The following is an 8,819-nucleotide window of genomic DNA, read 5'->3' as shown; positions in this document are numbered from 1 at the left end:
CCTGCCCAGTTGAGTTTTGCGAGGATGGAGATCCCAAAATCTCTCTGGACTCCTGTTCCAATAGTAGAACACCTTCATTGTAATTTTTCCCCCCTAATATCTAGCTGTAATATCCTTTACTGCAACTTGGGTTGATCGCCTCTTGTTCTGTCACTGCGTACCTCCAAGAAAAATATGTTCGATAATCTCCTTCTGGTAGTTAAAGACAGCAGTAAGTCTTACTGTCTTACGCCTGAACAACCTCTACTCTTCTGGATCCCACCAGGTGTTCTCCACGGGCTCAGCGCTGTAGGTACACGCTGGCTCCGATGTGGCAAAATACTCAGCTGCACCAACAGTCCCGCTGATGCGGAACAGACTGCTTCGATACTGAGAGCGACTTATTTACTGTTCTCTGCCAAAATGGAGGATGTCAGCTATATTCAACCGGCTTCAATGCTACCTAAGTCCTTGTATCTGCTCAGTGGAGAGTGCTAGTGAGTCTGGAGAGCCTAAGTCACCTGTGTCTCGTCAGCGAGAAAGAAGAGGTAGGTGGACGTGGGTGGAATTGCAGGTCTCCTGCTTATGCGACCTTGCAGGTTTATATTCTTCCTTGTTTAGAGATGTAATCATTTTATGAAGACCAGTGACCCAAAGAGCCGGGAACTTAATTTGATACATTTCACGTGGGCCTGGGTTTGTTGTCTGATTCACTGAAAGATAGCCACACAATTTTTGTGGAAAAAAATTGCCATCTGTGTGCTGGACACTATATATCTCAAAGGGTAAAGAGATGTTTCAATGCACAGCACACTCAGACCTCTTAATTGCCTTTCCTAAACTCCTGCTTGCTCTCCCACCGAGCTGGAGAGGGGTGCCTCAGCATGCAGGTGACCTCTGTAATGCTTAGAGGAACCATCGCATTAATCTACCACCCTAAAAAGAGTTTTAATAAAGCCTCCTAGCCACTCTCTGAATCTAGGCACTGGGAAGAAGAGGGAAGGAGATGAGGGGCTGGGAAACGTCCTCTTTCATCCTTCTAGCTGGAAGTAAAAGTCAGGGCAAGGACTGGCATATTGCAGAGGTGAGGATGGGTTTAAGAGACACACTGATTATTAATTAGGTCTGCAATAATAAAGCAAAATACATAATGGTTTCCTATCTGGCAAATGACCCAAGGGTGGTCTGCAAAGAGGGACTGCACGATAACTGCCTTGCAGAAGCCCAGCAGAAGGGCTTTAAACTGTGTTTGGAGGAGGCTGGCAACAAAAGTTCAAATGATGGAGTAAAGTTCCTGTGGGAGGAGGAAATTGTTGTAGCTCTCTGAGATGAGACTCTGACTAATGGGGAGGAGACTGCTGACAATAGGAAGGTGGAGGTTAATGAAGTTGAAAGAGATAACAAAATGGTGGGGCATCTCCCTCTGAAGAAAGGAAGGAGTGAGGGAAGCAACAGGAGGAGAATGGACATTAAGCTGTACAAAGACTGGAAACAAGACTTGGAAAATAATGCCTGTAAAGGAATAGCGTGACTATGGAGGACTAAAGTGGGAAAGACCAGGGACAAAATGAGTTTCAGTTAGGAAGGGATATAGAGGGTGATAAAAGAATGCTATGCAAAGGTATCAGAAATGAGAAGGCAGCTACGGAAATCCTACATAACTGAATTAACGGAAAATGAGAGAACAGAAATAACAACAGAGAAAAGACTGGACCATTCCTTATTTCTTATGGTTTAGCCCTGCAGAAAAAAAATAAAAAAAGAAAGGATGAGAAACTGATATTTATCAGAACTACTTTTACCAAGGGGATAAGACAATCCAAAACAGCAAAAGAAGTGGTTAAAGTAATTCAAAGAAGTTAGGCAAATTCAAGTCAGCAGGACTAGATGATGTTCCCCCTAGAGCACTTCAGGAACTAGCCAGAGCAATCCCTGACTCATTAGTAATTATCTGGGAGAGCTCATGGAGAACAGGGGAGGTCCCAGAAGAGAGGAGAAGGGCAAACGCAGCGCCTGTCTTTAAAGAGGGGGAAGAAGGATTTAGGGAATTACGCAGTAGTCAGTTTAGATTGTAATGAAGAGAAATAGTACAATAAACTGTTAAACAATCAGTTATTGAGCACTTGGTTGATAATAGAAAAACATACAATCAACCAGACTGGATTCGTCATAAATGAGTGATGTTAAAACCATCTAATTTCAATCTCTGAACCTAACAACTGTGTTATAGAATAAGGTAGAGGGAGTATATGTCATATATTTTGAAATAAGCAGGATTTTTAACACCGTTTCACATGACATTCCCATAAGCTGACCAGGAACTGTGATCTCTGTGAAGCCTTCTTAAGACATACTTGACAGAAAAAAAACTGTATTGACACAAGAATTATTAATTCCTTTCCTTCAAATTTAGAGGGCTTTCCAAATGGGCTCCCATGGGGTTCGATCCTGGACCTGATTCTAATATTTTCATCAGTTATTTGGACGATGAAATAAGGAATATATAATTACTCCGGAGGATGTGTTCCAGAAGTTTGCTGGGAAGTTGGGGTAATCGTATAAAATCAACCAGATTTGGTTCAGTAAGGTCATAAGCAACAAAATATGTCAATGCAAAGTGGCAAATCTCTGGTCAAGCATCCATTCAGAGGAAAAAGAGCCGTGAATGAGACACTGGAGAGTACACAGCTGTGGCAGAAAAAGGAGAATTTTATTCTGGGGCGTATGAACAGGAGTGTAATAGGTGAAACATCAGAAGCAATTATTCCACTCTAATGAGGGCTCGGTTGGATTACCAGGTGTGTGTTTGGATGCTGTGCCAGGAGAAAGTAGAAGAAGGAGACAAATTGTAGAGGGGCTAGAGGAAAGCAACAAGGATTATGAACGGTTCAACAAACTTGGAGGACAGGCTGATGGATTTTCTTTGCTTTTTCCAGAAGGGAAAAGAGTGCAGGAGAAGATGAAAACTATCTTCTAAAGCAGAGGAGACTTATAAAAATGATATTGACAATTGTTCTGGGTACAACAGAACTAAATTGGCTCGATTTCCTGCAAAGATCGTTGTTACTGGATATATGGGAAAGAAGAAATACCCACAAATCAAACCTAAAAGCTTTCTAAATCAAAGCAAATTTATTTGAATTACAATTAAAATTTCTAAATTAATTCCTAAGTCTTCCTCCCTGGAAGTTGATTAGCCTCTCTCAGGGATGGTTGGATCCTGCTTAGGGCACCGAGGAGGACTTGCGGTCTCTCTCCAGCTCTCCTTTTCCATGACTGCCTTCTCCAGGTGTGCCAATGCTTCCATCTTCCTCGTGCCCATCCAGAATACAAAATACTGATGCAAATCTTGTGCTTGTGTTTTAGCATAGCCTCGAACACATTGTTAGTGTTAATTATCCAGCAACAGGAGGAAGCCAGTGATACCAAATGAAGAACGGAGCTTTCCCCGACCAATAACATCAGTCCTTCCTCCTGTGTGTTGCATGGTTTCACCAGTTTTCTTTCCTGAGGTACCTATGTAGCTCTATATAAGCAGAACAAAGAGCTGTCTCTTCTGCAGATCTCCAACAGACAGCGTGTGGTTGACAGGGGGATGAATGTGGTGCTGCGGTCCTCACTTCCAAGGGCTAGAAAAATTAGTGAGTGGGCTGGAGTGCAAAAGCAGTTGTGAAAAAAACCACGCATTGCATGGCAGGGAAACAGAGCGTTTCTCGCTTTTCGCTAACGAGGAACTCCTAATTTTGAAATAAAGGAAGAATACATGGACAAAGTTTGCCAGAACTGTTGTTCAAGAAGGGCACATGATGAGGAAAAAGTAGGAGGGAGTTCACAGGTTATCTGGAAGGAATACACTTTCTCTAAACCCTAGGAATATTATGAAACAATCTGCTGGATGTCCCTGGGTAGAGATAAAGGAAGAGAGAAATCAAACAAAACCAGAAGCGGTCTCATGGTAGAGTCTGTTGTACATCAGCTAATGAAAAAATGAGATTGAGGAAGGGTTTTTGTGAAAAATAAAGGGGTCATGCACTGAATGAGTGCTGACAGACCTGAAGGAAAATGATCCACAAGGTCAAGGACATTGTGAATTTTCAAGCAAGAAGGAAGAGAAACACAAGGAGAGGAGGAAGGAACTTAAGATTCTGACTGTTGCTCTCTATTGCCCTTAGGCTCTTTGGGAAATTCATGGGACTCTGAAGGTGTAACCTTCTCCCTTCTTAGACTAGTACCAAGTTCTGAAAGATCAGACGGCACAGACAGATTTCTGTGGGCATCTTTCTTCTTGTACAACAGTTTGTTTATTCCGTAGAAGTATCATGACCATAGGCTGAACTTCTCAACGCAGATCTGCAGCACAGTTTTAGGGAAAGAGTGATGTTTGTCCTTACTTTTGGAGAGGGAGCAACGGAGCGCTGGGCTGCTCCAAACGGTCTTGATAGACAGCATGGAGAGTCACTACTGCCTATGAATTTGTTGCTGTATTTTACCTTGAATACTTAGCAAAGACACGATACCAAAGGTTTTCAACTTCAATGGACCTTGTATGGTGCTCGTAGCATCCCCACTTGACAAAGAAATAATTCCTGTGCTCAAAAGGCTGAAACAGAGGCAAAGAGCTCTGTACTTTATATCTGGTGAATTTTGATAAACCTTAAAGGTGAGAGCCTCTTCGTTCACTGGAGAAATGAGGTGAAAAATCAGTGGTCGTACGGCCTCTGTACCTCTCCACTTGGTCGCCTGTGGGATGCTGGGGTGGCTGTAGCTAGCGCATTTGACGTGTTGCTGAAAAGGTGCATGAGGAAATGATCAGAGAGGGTAGGATGTGGTTAAAGCCTCAGTTTGCAAACTGGAGCTAATGTGAGGGAAGCGTATTATGTCTCGTATCCATTAAAGCCTCCAGCAATCACCTCCCTCTAAGATGAAGGAGCAGCAGAGAAGCAGTTGTGACTTCCTGAGTCCCAGGAGCTCCTAGAGCTGTTCCTGTTAATATTCAATTACGGGCTGCCCTGGACTTAGAGCGCTGAACTACGTCTCACTCCAGCCCCGAAGCTCAGCTGCAACAAACACAGCTGCAGGAGGCCGAGCCACAGAGAGAAACAAACTCCAAAGCAGGGTTATCACACCTCCAGCCGCCTGCGTGGAACCAGCACAGAGGAGGAACCATGCTGTCCACCCCCTGCCTTCTCTGTCTCCCCTCTCCAGGCTGCATGGCCTTGGGGGAGAGGCTGCAGGTAGGAGCTGGTTGTACTCTGAGCCGTGGACAGAGTCATCAGACTGTTTTTTTCCCCCTATTTATTATCCCAGATGTGCTGGTTGACCATCTGATGTTCTGCATGCACTTCCTCTCCACCTCACACCACGCAGCTTCTGCTGTGGCTTTTCCTTCGTCTAACCCCCCAGCCTCGAGTGCTCCCATTCCTGTTGACCCATCTGCCTTCTGATAAACCCCTTCCACTTCCAGATCATGGTATTAACTTGACATTTGTGAAAGGTCATGGTGTTTGCTCTGCCTGGGAGTTATATTGCTCCCTCTTTTGTCTTTTTGCTTTGTAAGCCCTTCAAGGCAGAGGTTATCTCCTTGGGTATGACTACACAGAGTCCAGGAAAACGAGGCCCCTGATCTCAGTTGGTGTCTAGCAGCTGTAACAGAGATAATAAGATGCTCCTTGATGGAGAGGTTGGCTCCAGTTTTATAGACTAATCATCAGAGGTTAATGAATCCTGGCTTATATGCAAGTCTTCCTTCCAGAAGAGGTCCATACGCAGCATCTCATGGTAGAACAACTTACGCCTCAGTTTCAAAGAGTACCAGTGCCAGATCACTCCTGTATTTCCAGGAGTCCGTTCGGACAGCGTGGTGTTGCTGGAGCATATGCTATTTGTGACTGCTGCAGGAACAAACATGGGACATAAGGGAGGTGACACACAAGACATATTTTGTGCAACCAGTTTATGCATATGAAGGCATGGCTTTTTTTAGCTTGCAGTTTGCCACGCCGAAACTGTTTGTTGCGTCAAGCTAATTGCAATTGAGATGAGAGCGTATGTTATGCACAGCGCGTAGCGTTAGGATAACTATCCTGCAGTGGGTGGTCCAAGCAAGGTGCAGCTGGTAGAGAAAGGACATACAAATTAAGCCTTTGCTCTCAGGTGGGGATGGGTCTGATCCTGTCCTCCGGTCCTGGCCTGACCACCATCCCCATGTTTGCCTCCCAGCACACGTTGAAGTGGAGATGTGGTGCTGGAGGTCTCCCGTGCCGTAATCTCAGTCGGGCAGCCGGGAGGGCTCCAGCTGAGGTAGGAACTCAGCACGTTTCCTTGCTGTCTATGAGGAGACACCCCAGGCTCGGCTCTTCTCAAGCATAAGCCTTGAGGCTCAGCTACAGTGAGGCGACACCAGGAAGGAAGATTGAGAGAGTTGGGGCTGTAGGGCTCAGCAGGCTCAAGCCTGTTGTTGAGCTCCTCATCCCTTGGGGATGGAGGCATCTCAGAGGCAACACATCTACGGCCCACGTCTAGAAGAGGTGCGGAGGGGTGATCTTTGCCCATAGCTTTAGTACCAAGACTAACAGAGACCAGACTGACCAGCCGCGCTAGCTGTAAGAACAGCCCTATGCGCCTCCTCTGCCATGGTTTGCTTTGGGAGTGACACAAAAGCTAGATTGTCCCTCAAAACTGCACGAAGGCATTCCCAGGTACCAACTTTTCCATTGCGTATGATGATAGTCCTGAAACGCCTCTCCCGTTTTGCTTTGGGAATAGCTTGTTCCCTGAACTATCCTAATTTCTTTGTTTTTCTGTGATATCCCTCGCCTGCCAGTGAAAATTATGCTAGGCAGGATACAGCAGCGCTGTGGCTCGGCATCGCTACGTATAGATTAATTGGCTGGTACGTAAGGGTTGGGTGGCCAGAAGGTGGCTGCCAGCCCTTGTGCGTTATGGCCAAGTTCTGCTTCAGTTTCCGATCCGGGTCTCTCCCTCCTGTCCAAGCGCTGATTTTCATGCAACTTGCAGGACTGAAACTGTCTTTGAAATATCTGCTTTCTCCCAAATTCATCTGAAATTCATTAACGGGTTCAGAAGCTTTTGGGAGAGGGGGGTGGACAAAGACGTGAACAGAAAATCAGCACAGCAGAACCTTTATTTCCTTAGGGAGCAGCCTGAAGAAATACAAGCATTTATTCTCATCTGTTGCTGGGCTTACGACCCACACAAACAACAGGGAAAAGCGAGCAAGCAGCCGACTGCAGAATGGGAACAGGGAAAATGACTCAGCAAGCTTGGCACCGGTCTGGAGAAAACGCAGGTACATCATAACCTTGCTCGAGCATCAGGCTCGTCCGTGACACGACATAGGAACAGCAGCTAGCGCAGGTATTTGCATCCGACGGAAACATTCCTTCTGATAAATGATTTAGCTCTGCTCTTGCAAATAGTTACATCCAGGAGGAGAGCAGGTGAGAGGCTCCGTTTGTATTTGCCGGCAAGGGAGAGAAAAAGTTCAATGAAAAACTCTCATTGCTTTTTAAATATCCTTGTTTGTTGTTTTTTTTTTTGTTATCACTTGACAAATAGCTGCTGAATTATAGTTTCATGCTTTGTTGTGTCATTTTTCGTAAAATCAGTGTTTCCTGCTACATCACCTTAGAAACTCCATCAACAAACACTCTGCTCCACACGTAAACAAAGCTTAATTTACCCTATTTTTGACAGCAGCCAGTGTTTTAGAAATCCGAACGTTTCAGGTTCTCCGGGCTATTTGCCTCAATTTCACAATTTGGTTTTGGTTTTGAGGGCCTGTCAGCATTGTTTATACCTAGATCTGTTTGAGTAGTAATGCTTTCATGCAAGTGGCAAAGAAAATATATTACTGCAAATTGCTTTCTGGAATCAGGCTTTCTTCTCTTCTGCCCAGAGTCTAAATGAAACTGCACTTTCTAACACATGGGAACTGAAGACTGAAACGAATTAGAAAGAGAAGTGAAACGGGAAGATTCAGTTTCAGTGACAGAAATGAACAAAAAAAATAGCAAAGACAACACTGATAAGTGAGCAGGACCATTTCCGACACTCAAGCTCTAATAAAAGCCAAGAGTGTTATCTCTAACAGAGGAACTGAAGGACTCTGCCGAGCCCTGTAACCATTTCCCTGTGGAATAGCATCGGATCTTGTCCTGACCCAGTGACAAGGGTCTTTTTTTTTTTTTTTTATTGCAGAAAAATAGGACTGGAGCCCCGTAAAGTTTTCTTACTTGCTTTCACAGGATGAGCATTTCCCAGGTAGCTGCTGCGAAAACACAAATTAATCCAACCGCAAACAGGAGATTTTCTTTGGCAGTTTTAAAAACCTGCGCAGGAACCCCAGCTATTGACCTCCTGTGATCTGCCACAACACAGAGTCCATCAGATCGGGATTAATTTTAAGGCAGATATTAAAGCCTATCACATGACGAAGGATTTCCCTATATGTGCACTTCCAACGGGATGCTTTAAATCCCATGCGTGTGTGTGTGTATACACGTGTATGTGCACGCCGGTGTGTGTTCAAATCTTCTTCATTCACAGGCAGACACAGCCTTGGGCTTCTTCAGGCCTTTCCAAGGGACGTAAACTTGGGAGAAGAGAGAGAGAGAGAGAGAGAGTCATCTTTAAACTACACACTTTTGAAAGTAAGCTTTTTAAGGAAATAGGTGGAAGGAGCCAAGATCGCAAAGATTTTATAACTAACAGCGTTTTTAAGAGGAGGCAGAATCCCTGCTCTTTCTTAGTGCAAGACCTCATTGCAAGAGTTCGAAGCAAATCTGGGGAAAAGTGCCCTTTTTACAGAAGCGCATCAT

The sequence above is a fragment of the Opisthocomus hoazin genome, chromosome 8 (assembly GCF_030867145.1).
Source record: "Opisthocomus hoazin isolate bOpiHoa1 chromosome 8, bOpiHoa1.hap1, whole genome shotgun sequence".
NCBI lineage: Eukaryota > Metazoa > Chordata > Aves > Opisthocomiformes > Opisthocomidae > Opisthocomus > Opisthocomus hoazin.
The sequence above is the reverse complement of the archived record's forward strand: the minus strand, read 5'-3'. Positions refer to the sequence as shown.